Consider the following 12,859-nt stretch of genomic DNA (forward strand, 5'->3'; position numbering starts at 1 on the left):
TTCTAACACATGAATATTCTCTGATCTAAACCATTCCACTGTAGCTTTGGCTGTATGTTTAGGGTCATCGTCTTGATGGAAGGTAAATCTCCTACCCAGTCTCAAGTCTTTTGCAGCCTCCACCACGTTTTCTTCAACGATTGCTCTGTATTTATCCCCATCCATCTTTTCATCATCTCTGACCAACTTCCCAACTTTGTCCCTGCTGAAGAAAAGCATCCCCACAGCATGATGCTGCCACCACCATGTTTCACAGTGGGAATGGTGTGTTCAGGATGATGAGCAGTGTTGCTTTTCTGCCACACAAAGCACTTTGTATTTAGGACAAAAAGTTTAACTTTGGTCTGATCTGACCACAGCACCTTGTTCTACATGTTTGCTGTACAAACAGCACTTCTTATGTCTTTCTTTCAAAGGTGGCTTACTTCTTGGCACTCTTCCATAAAGGCCATATTTGTGGAGTGCACGATTTATATTTGTCCCCTCGACAGATTGTCCCGCCTGAGCTGTGGATTTCTGCAGCTCCTCCAGAGTGATCATGGGCCTCTTGGCTGCTTCTCTGACCAGTGCTCTGCTTGCCTGATCTGTCAGTTTGGGTGGACGGCCATGTCTTGTAGTTTTGCAGTTGTAGAATACTTTTTCCATTTTTGGATGATGGATTGATTAAACAGTGCTCTTTGGAATGCTCAAAGGTTGTGATATGTTTTTATAACCTAACCCTGCTTTAAACTTCTCCTTAACTTTATCTCTGATCTGTCTGGTGAGTTTTTCCTTGGTCTTCCTGATGCTGTTTGTTCACTAGTGTTCTTTAACAAACGACTGATGTTGATACAGAACGGCTGTATTTATACTGAGAATAAATTACACACAGCTGTACTTTATTAACTTATTCAGTGACTTCTGAAGGCAATTGACCGCACTGGATTTTATTTATGGGGTTCAGAGTAAATAAATACTTTTGCATATCACACTTTTCAGATTTTTATTTGATATATATTAAAGTTTGTGGCTGTAACGTGACAAACTGTGAAAGCCACCGTGTGTCCCCTGTGAATTATATTCAGAGTTTAGAGCCCTTATGTTTCAATAAAAACATCCAGATTTGACATCACATATCGCATGTATAATGTATTGCGAATGCATTCAGTAGAAGCTGTGTCCACAAACATTTGGACACACTTTTTACATTACATTACATTTCATTTGGCAGACGCTTTTGTCCAAAGCGACTTACAATATTGAAGTACAAAAGTAATAGGAATTTAGATAACCCATTTTTAGATAGGGCTTAAAGGAGGTCGAAGGGAAATAAAGGGATAGAGAAGTGAAGGAGGGGAAGAAGGAAATGGGGTTAGAAGTAGTTAGTGTGTTAGAGGTGTTAGGAGAGTAAGTGCTCTTTGAAGAGCTCTGTCTTCAGGAGTTTATTAAAGATAGTGAGAGATTCTCCTGATCTGGTAGTGGAAGGTAGTTAGTTAGAGGTGTTAGGAGAGTAAGTGCTCTTTGAAGAGCTCTGTCTTCAGGAGTTTATTAAAGATAGCGAGAGATTCTCCTGATCTGGTAGTGGAAGGTAGTTTGTTCCACCATTGGGGAACTCTGTATGAGAACAGTCTGGATTGCTTTGTGTGAATGTTTGTTTGGCAAAGCGAGGCGACGTTCATTGGACGAGTGCAGTGGCCCCGAGGTAGCGTAAGCCTTCAGGAGTGAGTGCAGGTACCTGCACTCACTCCTGAAGGCTTACGCTACCTCCCGGCCGCTGAATTTTTAGTGTATCTCTTTTCAGAAACAAAAGACAAGTAATGAATCAGATCATTTTTCTCTCTGACACAGCTTCCTTGCAATCATGTTGGTCTCACACTACCTTTAAATTTTAATTTAATTGCCGGAATTAATTTAGCCTCTTTATTAATCACTTCAGCTTCTGAGTGCCATGCTGTATTAATTATTTTGCAGTTTGGGAAAAGAACATGCCGCATGTTACTATTGGTAATGATTCATGGATTATGGATTTATGGTTAAAAGACTGGATTCACTGCTACCTATACATTTTATTCTAGGTTTAAATTATGTGGTGATTTATAAACAATCTGAGACAAGACAAACTGACAAGGCAACACAAATCAGTTTAACTACCTAGCTTAGCTACCCAACTAACATAGCACCCATACATTCAAAACACTAAAGGCATATCTGCTCTTTATTAAAGCTAGCCATATGCCCATTTATTTATTTATTAGTTAGTTTTCTAATATGTTTACTGCTTTTTCAGCAGCATAAGTTTTGGACTAGAGTTGGTGCGACAGAAGTTGTCTGTCTTTAAATATTTATTATACCACAGCTATTTCCGAGCCTGCAATGTGATTGGCTGCGAGGAATTTTATGAGTGACTATATCAGCCGGTAATGCACTGTAACCTAAGCACTCCATGAATTACTCCACCACATACAGGTAACCCAGCAATGATGCAGCGCCCACAAACCAAATACAAACCAAATGTGATGTCATTATACACCACTGGGAAGCGCTGATTCCCATAAGCACAGTGCAGAAATGGCATGTCTCCAATAATCAGCTCAGACAAAGACGCGGCAACAAATAAATAAGCTTAGCGATTCAAAAACACACATTATTACACACATTATCATCCAGCAATATCAGGTTAAGAGTTGATATTATTAAAATAAAAGCTGATATATTGTATATAATAAAAGTTAATATAGGGTATTTTACGCTGAATGTAAAATAGGGAACCTTTGTAATTCCGCAGGTCTTGCCGCTGGGGGGTGCTGAAGTAAACAATGTCAATGACAATATTAAATGTTATAGCACTCCCTCTCGTATATTATTGCTTAAATATATAATATACAGTAATATTCAAACATTTCCTTAGAATTAATTTTACAATCTCTTCTTCCATCCAAACTATTAATTCATGCCCATCAATCGACACTGACCGCTGTATAGGATTTCCCTTACTGCTAATCATGACGTCCGTTTAAGGATAAAATCCCACCTTCTAACAAAAAGAGCCAATCAGCTTGCTGTATGTTTAACAGTAAATTTAAGATTATTTTAGGCAGAAAGTAAGCAGTGAGCTCGCAGATGTTACGACGAGTCCCCCAATCTGGTCCTGCAGTATTAGCATCTAAATAAATGAAAACATAATTTGGGAAAATGAAAACTGTCTACAAATATTGTAAATTAATATTACAAAAAAATGTGTTTTAGAATATAATATTGAAACATTAAGAAAGAAAAAAAAATTAAAATCAAATAAAACAAAATTTCAACAAGAGATGACAATGATCAAAAGAATGACTATGGGGTTACAGTGTCGTCATATTAACAGCTATTCATCCTTTTTATTTTTTTACAGACACTTTGATATCTTCTGTAATGAAAGGGTGGGATTGAAACCCCACTAATTAATTTAGTGTGCAATTCAGTCACAATAGTCGGTACCACTTTAAAATAAGGTTCCCTTATAAAGAGTCTATGAAGGGTTTATAAAGGAGTTTATTAATGCTATTGACTAGGTTGTAAAACCATCAATAAACCGTTACAATACATCAATAGAAAGGGCAACAGGCAACAATGGCCTGGTTGCTTCTCTCACTTTGTCTTTTCCATCAGTCAGCATTAACATATCTACTAAAATAATACAGAAAATCAGTCAACTAATGTAATATTACAGTGTACACCACATTAAGATTACTGTATAAATCTTTAATCTTGGAAGTAAAATTAATAAAGTTATTAATATAATATATGTTAATGCGGACTGATGGAAAAGACTAAGATTGACAGTATAAATGAATGTGGAATCAATATTTAGCAAATAAACAGGCTGCTGTTTTCTATTTATTTATTTATCTATTTATTTTATTTTATTTAATATTTTTACAACGTGATAAATAATCATTTATTTATAAACTATTTTTAAAACCTTTATAAAGGAGTCTTATTTTAAAGTGGTACCCAATAGGCTTTCATAAAAAAACATTTTTTCAATCTATACACTTAAAATATGGCTGCACTTTTAAAATATTAAAATATTTAAAATATTGCGTTGGCTGGCCAGTCAGATGCAGCAAAGTTTTATCGGTGCTGCATGACTAACCCATCAGGCGTCGCGAAATTACGGCCTATTGAAATCTAGATGACATATACGCAATGTGTTCTTTGATCTCACCACAGGTGCTTAACAAAGCAAGAAACCAATTTTCGGTAATTTCACCTGAACGGCACTTGTGCGTTCACAGGCCCACTGAGGTCTAACGTTGAGTGCTGAATCAAAAGGAATCAGAGGCTCTACATTTGCATGAAAAAACAGCCTCATTTAAAAGGGCACCCACAATGCTGACACTGTATTACCATGCCATATACAGCAGTGTGCTAGTGCTAATGCTCCGGGTTGGGGACTTGTTTGTTCAGGATGGCATATAAACATCTTAAAGGCCAGAAGTGTACGGTCTTGGTTTTTAGTGTAGTGTTAAATCCAGCGTTATGGAAGCTTTTCGTCAGGGTCCTGAATGAACTAAAGTCTAAAGTATCTAAAGTTTCCTTTTTCTTACAAAAAAAAAGAAAGAAAACACTTTACAATAACAACAATAGTCACAAATAACTTGTGAATTATGTTAGTAATAATCATTGTTAAATGGTAAAGTTATGCCTCAACTAATTATTAACTGACACTAGATATGAAATTATTAAACATTACTAAATGTAATGCTTAGAAATTTTGTAAATATTTAACATCAGTTAAATTAAAACTGTATGAATAATAATATCTTAACTAGTGCCATTTAATAATTAGCTGAGACATTCTGTCATAAATACTGTTAATTAATGTACCCTGTAATTGTAAAGTCAGGAAACTGTTGTGAAAAAATTATGTACAGTATTAATTGAGCTGAAATGTATTTGTTCCAAATTAGACTAAATCACCACTTATATGTAATTTATGATTCAAGTTACATTACAAGTGATATGTATGAAGTACACGACCGCTTTTCCTGATCTACTTTATAGAACGGTATTAGGCTGTAAAATAAGGCTACTTGATAATGGAATAAATTATAGTATTGCTATAGTTTTATTCAGGATTTTTACCAGAAATTAATTATATATATATATTTATTTATTTATTTATTTTTATAAAAAAAAATATATTGGTCAGGTATAGTCTGATTAAGATACAGTATTTTATAGTCTGCCTTTTGAAGGCAATGACACCCGGCACATTGATTGGTTTATTTCACATTACGCTCAAAACACACCCATGATTAATTAAGGGAATTTGTTTATGCCTTTTGCATGTTTAGAGCTGTGCCAGGCGTATTTTTCGTGCCCTCACGATACTTGATACGTGATGTGCTATTAACCAATACGCTACAGATTACTAAAATATAGGGCCTGCAAATGTAACTATATGCTGGCTAATAACTGCAAAGCAGTAATGTTGCAGTGTCTCTGCTGCAAGCATTTTACTGCTATACAGAATTTTGGGGACCACTTTAAAATAATACTACCTTTATAAAGGGTTTATAAATGGTTTACATTTAGTTTATAAATGTTTACTTATTAGGTTGTAAATGCCTTAAAAATCATTAATAATCAGTTACTATCAGTTCTATCAGTTACATAGAAAGGGCAACAATATAGAAGGCTGTGGGTTCACTTTTTGGCAAACAACAGGTCATTGTTGCCCTTTCTACGTATGTGTTACAACTGATTATTAATGCTTTTTAAGGCATTTACAACCGAATTAGTAAATATTAATAAACTGATTGTAAACCATTTATAAACCCTTTATAAAGGTAGTCTTATTTTAAAGTGGTACCAAATTTTGTTGCAACTAAGTACCCCAGCAATATGATTATTGTAAAGAATAACTACAGTATTATAATCCATTTATTTTTGCTAAAGCTCTGAAAAAGCAATAATACTTTGTAATTGATTCAAGTAATACAGTAAATAATTAATTTATTATGCAGTAATTTGCTGTAAGATTTATCCACAGTGAATTTTTTTTTGTCATTAACTTTTTACAGTGCACTTTTTTCTCACTCCAAGACTTGATTTCTGTTATTAATAATATATGTATATATATACACAGTATACGTCCCCTCTGTCTGTTCTCTTGTTTTTTTTTTTTTTTTTTTTTCATAATGAAGGCGAAAACTCTCCTCTGTTAAAGCTAAGAGAGGATTTGTACCCTGGTGTTCGAAAAGGAAGAATAATGGTCGTGAGTCGTGACTGGGAACGGTGTGTTCTCTATATGAGTTGATTGCTCCCACGCTGATCCATTGAAACTGTCTGTGTGTGTCCGTCAGACATCTTTATGGTTGGCTGAGCTAATCACTCTGTTTCGTGTGATGGACGTCTGACACTGGAATCTGGCTTTTGTGATCATAGTGCATCTTGTCCTTGTGATCAGAAGATTTTTGGAAAGGATTTCCTCTTTAATAAGCACACAGAGTCAGTTCTTCTGTAGAATCTGTTAAAAGTGTTAAAATGTTTTTTTTTTTTCTTCCTTTTTTTTTAGTTGAGGTGGATTGGATTTCGGTTAACTGCTGAGACCCCCATTACAGTCATAGCTTTGAGAGGTACAGAACGTTCTGTGCTAGAGTGGGCTTTTTGTAGAGATCTATGAGATGATAGGAACTGATCTAAGGCCAGTTTCACTGAGAAGTGCTGGCTATTGTTAAGATATTTTTTAAAAATGTAATTTCTGCTCTTGTTGCTGTTATTCATGTGACTGTAGGTTATAGAGGTTATAGTGAGTGAGTGGGATGTGCAGGTGTATATTAGATTATTGCAGAATTACGGTCTGACATCTTTTTTGCTTTTGTGAGGTTTTTGTGTGGTTCACTTTTGCACAGTCAGGCCCATAAATAATTGGACAGTGACAGAATCTTCATGATTTGGGCTCTGCATGCCATCACTCTAAAACAAATGAGATGCAACTAAAATGTAGACTTTCAGGTTTAATTCAGAGGTGGAAAAAATATCCTACACACTAAAAAACAGAGGTACAATAGAAGTACTTTTTTGTACTCAAAGTTACACTTTCCATAATTGTACCTTTAAAGGTATAATATTGATCTTTACAGGGTCAGATATGTTCCCTCTGAAGTACAAAGTTCTTTCTAGGAGCATGAAGTACAGATTTCTACTATTTAAGCAGCCAAAAGGTACATTTGGTATTCTGTATCACTGTACTGATAAACAATATATGGGACATTCCAGGGTTTTGGTACATTTCCTGTCCCACCACTTAAATTTCAAATATACATGTCCAAAATATCTAAATGACTATTTTTTTGTGAAAAATTTACTTGTTATAAGACAAACTGTAAAATATGGTGGAAAATATGGTGGAAAACCTTTTGACTACCTCAAAAAAATGGCCGTTTTCTCTTGTCTCACACATTGTGTAACCAACTCCTTTGGCAAATTGAACAATTAAAATAAGCTCTAAATAAATGACTTCCTCTTGTATATTGTTGATTTGCATCTCCTTTACTTATGAAAACAACTTCTTTGGTCTACATTGTTTTGCATGTTACAGTTTTTATGCTATTAAGTTGTGTCCCACAACAACATGCGCGCAACCCTGTTACCATAAGGAATTTTACCTGGCAGAGAAAAAGGTTAAAATATTTGTCTGCTGGCACAAAGGAAGTGACATCACAAGGACATTTTCTGCCCACATGGCAAGACCAAGAGTAAGTGCTCTAACAATTTTCAAGTTTTTTTTCCAAATATGTTTGTCCAAGTTGTGTGTGTCACTCAGTGAACGCTGTGTAACCCTGTTACTCATATTGTAAGACTAATAATGAGTAGAGTCAAAATTTACTTTATATACTTATATAATCATGTTTGTCCTTGATCTTGTATACATATCTACATTTTACAGTTAGCATCTGTTCCTGGGGTAAACCACAACTTAGCCTAGATTTGCAACCCTGTTACTCGCAACCCTGTTACTGTAAGTTACCAAATATATTGCATAATCTAATAAAAAAACTGCTTTGATGCCTGAGCTGGACGAATCAAACTTTTTGATAGTCTATTACCTGTATTTAATAAATATATGACTAAAAATGATCAAATTGAAGATCAAATTTTCAGAAGTGACCACCCCTGAAATGTACCAAAATCCTGGAATGTCCCATATATTTTAACTGCACATTTTTCATTTGAAAGCCAGACAACTGTGGATCATCAAGTTCTTGAAACATATCCAGTTGATGATAAAGTTTATAATCTTTATAATATTTACTTGTACAAAAAAGACCTTTACTGAAATAAACAAATCTTTGCTTATTTTTATTAGTGTGTATAAAGCATTTAGAAATTATGTCCATTTCTATACAAAGCCTTCTCAATTAAATGGCTCAAAATTAATTGGAAAAATAATCTCAAAAGCTATTTTGTAAGCTCTATGAGCTACTTCCCCTTTAATCCATCTTCAGTTAAACAGGTAAAAGGTCTAGAGATGATTCCAGGTGTGGCATTTGCATTTGGAAGCTGTTGCTGTAACCCCCCAGTATGTGGTTAAAGAAGCTCTCAATGGAAGTGAAACAGACCATCATTAGACTGAAAAAACAAGAAATCCATCAGAAAGATAGTGGAGATGTTAGAAGTGGCCGAAGCAACAGTTTGGTAGATTCTGTGGAAAAAGAGCACAGTGTGGAGCTCAGAAACTCAAAAAGCCCTGGAGTGAGGAACTCTCTTCAGGAAGAGTTCTGTAAAACATGGTGGTGGAGACATGGGTGTGCATGGCTTCCAACGGCACTGGTCACTAGTGTTCATTGATGATGTGACCGAAGACAGAAGCAGAATGATAAATTCTAAAGTGTACAGGGATTTACTTTCTGGAGTAAAAATTAAACTACAGTAGATACAGATACAACATTTTAGTACTTAAGTACAGTAGTGAAGTAAAAATAATACTCCAGTAGATACAGATACAACATTTTAGTACTTTAGTACAGTAGTAAAGATAAAATAATACTCCAGTAGATACAGATACAGCATTTTAGTACTTAAGTACAGTAGTGAAGTAAAAATAATACTCCAGTAGATACAGATACAGCATTTTAGTACTTAAGTACAGTAGTGAAGTAAAAATAATACTTCAGTAGGGTTCTGATACAGCATTTTAGTACTTAAGTACAGTAGTGAAGATAAAATAATACTCCAGTAGATACAGATACAGTATTTTAGTACTTAAGTACAGTAGTGAAGTAAAAATAATACTCCAGTAGATACAGATACAGTATTTTAGTACTTAAGTACAGTAGTGAAGTAAAAATAATGCCCTAGTAGATACAGATACAGCATTTTAGTACTTAAATACAGTAATGAAGTAAAAATAATGCCCTAGTAGATACAGATAAAGTATTTTAGTACCTAAGTACAGTAGTGAAGTAAAAATAATACTTCAGTAGGGTTCTGATACAGCATTTTAGTACTTAAGTACAGTAGTGAAGTAAAAATAATACTTCAGTAGGGTTCTGATACAGCATTTTAGTACTTAAGTACAGTAGTGAAGTAAAAATAATACTCCAGTAGATACAGATACAGCATTTTAGTACTTAAGCACAGTAGTGAAGTACAAATAATGCCCTAGTAGACACAGATACAGTATTTTAGTACTTAAGTACAGTAGTGAAGTAGTTCCTCTTTGTTACTGTACATTTTTAGTGTGTAATTAATCTATTATTTAGATTGTGGGAGATCTCTGCAGGGCTCCTATAGAAAGAGATCCAGTCTGTAAGTTATTCATGTGCTTATCTCTGCTATCTCTTCAGTCATCTCTTATCTTAACGAAAGCAAATGCAGCTCAGTGTTTTACTAATGCCGTCACCTCATTACAGATTCATATCAATGAGTTAAGTGGAGTTCTACACCTGTAAACACTTAGTAAAGGATACTGTGGTGTTTTGAGTAATACAGATGAATTCTTGGTAGTAATTTATTTTTTTTTTTGGTAACATTTTATAATAAGGGTACATGAAATAGCTGTATTTACATAGTATTGTCTTAACTAATTACTACCTGGCACTATTTAAAACATTATTAAATATATATATATAAAAAAATGAATGCTGAAGAATGTAAATAATGTTAATTAATAATGAACTTACACATTAATTGTGTTTTTGTTTTACTTTTTATTTATTTATTTATTTTTTAACAAATATCTACAATTTACAATATTTTTCCACATACACAAATATCCACATCTGGATGTTAGCTGTATTTTTTGTTGAAAGTGTGAAAGTAGTCTATTTTGTAACTGTTTTGCTCTTTATTGTGAATATTTAATGGTATTTTTTGTTATATTTTCTAATGTTATATATTTTCTAGTTTACATTTCCTACACATGCACAAAATGTTCTAGTAGATTTTTTTTTTTTTTACAATATTTAATATTGTAATATACATTTTGTTTCACTTTTTATTATTTATACAAAATTAGAGTCTTGTTAAGTTACTCTTGTTTACAAAAACTGTTGTTTTCTGTCAATTTAACTGTAAATTTGGTTTATTTTAAATACAATTTTGTATAATTTATTGGTAACACTTTACAATATGGGTCCATTAATCAACAGTATTTTTACTCCTTAACATTTTTTTAAACTAATGTCTCAATTTATTATTATTTATAATCATTATTCTTAATCATTAAAAGTTATTTTGTGTTTTTTCAATGATGTCTTAACTAATGTCACTTAATAATTATTTGAGACATTACTTAATCAATGTACATTACAATTTAGTTTAGTACTGTTAATTGATGTTTCCCCCATTTCTGTGTTATTGCAGTTATTACAGTTCTTGCGATTTATTATCTAATCTACATTTTCTCAGTGTTTTGTCATATTGCCAATATTTGGCACTTTTATCACTTTATCGATCAAAAAAATTCCAAATCGTGATGTTGTCATCATTCTGCGTTGAATGAAGTCTGTATTGCTATTTATTGTTAATATTTAAGGGTATTTATTTATTTATTTATTTATTTATTTATTTATTTATTTATTGTTATATTTGTTATGTTTTCAGTTCATACATATGCACACAATTGTCTGGTAGATCTCTTTTTTTATTCAATTTTAATATATTTATATTACATTATTATATTATTACATTATTTTTATGTTGCATTATATGTTTGGTTTCCCTTATAACATTTTTTTCATACAAAATCTTGTAAAGCTATTGTTATAAATTTTTCTTTGTGTCTATTGAATGTTAGCAGCTTTTACATTTATACTATCAGAAAACTTTGTATAATTTATTTGGTAACACTTTACAATAAGGGTACATTTATTTTCAGTACTGACAACAGAATTAAAATTGTTATTATTATTCATTACTATTTTTTTAAATAATATCTCAAATCATTATTAATTAAAGCATTCTAAAATATTTACATTTATTTAGTATTAAGTATTCCCCCAGTATTTTTATGCAATATACTGTATTATCTAATATAAATATTTTTCAGTGCTTTGTCATATTGACAAGAATATCATTATCACAAAATTACTCTTAGATATGAAACACAGTAAAATTATTATTTTAGGGCCCTATCAATTTACTCCTACTACTAGAGTGTATATGTAATGTATACCCTCAGGCCGTGTTTAGACTATTTTCAAAGGTACAAATCCAAAAAACATAAGAGTGACTTAAGACTGAAGCTGTTGCGTGTGAAGGCGTCGCACTAAGCCTGTGCTCGGGGACAATTCCAGTCCGACACGCTGGTTCACACAGTTCCCAACCCTCCCAGAAAACCCTTATTGCTCCCCACCCATAATGCCCCGGGCCCACACGCCAGCCGCCCTGTGGCACCCATTCCACAGGCCACCTGAATAGCCTGAGTGCAGTTTAACTAAAGCCTCTTATCTGAGGTTATTCTGGCAGGGCGAGGCTGCTCTCTCTCCCTTCCTCCTCACTCCTCTTTTGTTCACCTCCTTCATTAATTAGTTATGCATTGTGCCCGTGGAATTCTACCCTCACCTCTAAGAGCTTTTAAGTCTTTTCACAATCGTGGCAAACGCTCAGTTTAATCTTTCACTCAACTAGTGTTCTGTTAGAGAATAAACTCCCTTCAGTGTACTGTTAACTCTCCTCACACTCATTTACTGTCTGAACAATTCTAATTTAACATTTCTCGACCCTCTGAGCAAAGGTGTGAAAAGTCTTCACATTCATTACTCTGTATTATAGATAGTATAGATACTAGAGTTTAAAATACTGTTGAAGTTGAAGTATCAACTCAAGCTTTTTAGTCTTTAACCCTTGTGTGGTGTTCATATTTTTGTTACTCGTTTACTTTGTTATTTGTATTTAATTCAGCAAAATTAAGCAATTTTACATTAAAATGCTTTACACATGCTTGCTTCACCTAAATTGCAAGCAATATAAACAGCTTACATGGTTAATATTTGCCCTTTACCTTTCTTATGTTACATTTCTTTCAAAAAGTGCTACTCCTTTTTTTTATTAGTTTTTTTAATAAAATGTAAAAGAAAATGAATTAAACTCAAGATATGAGTAGAAAATTTGTTTAGTTTCAAATATACAAATGAAGCAATGTTTATTAGCCCTTGGCCAAACATACTGTATGTAATATAAATGTGTGTGTGTGTGGGGGGGGGGGGTACAGTGTGTGTTTATCGAAAATGTGTTTTGATATATGTTTTTCATAAAAAATGAGCCAATGCCAATGAGTTTGAGTTAGAAAATTTTTTTTTTAGTATCATTTGATAAAACAAAAATTTAAACGGGTCCCACAGACGCGAACACCACACAAGGGTTAAGTAAAAGTACTGTAAAAGTA

Source organism: Astyanax mexicanus, chromosome 15 (genome assembly GCF_023375975.1).
Source record: "Astyanax mexicanus isolate ESR-SI-001 chromosome 15, AstMex3_surface, whole genome shotgun sequence".
In the NCBI taxonomy this organism is placed as follows: Eukaryota; Metazoa; Chordata; class Actinopteri; order Characiformes; family Acestrorhamphidae; genus Astyanax; species Astyanax mexicanus.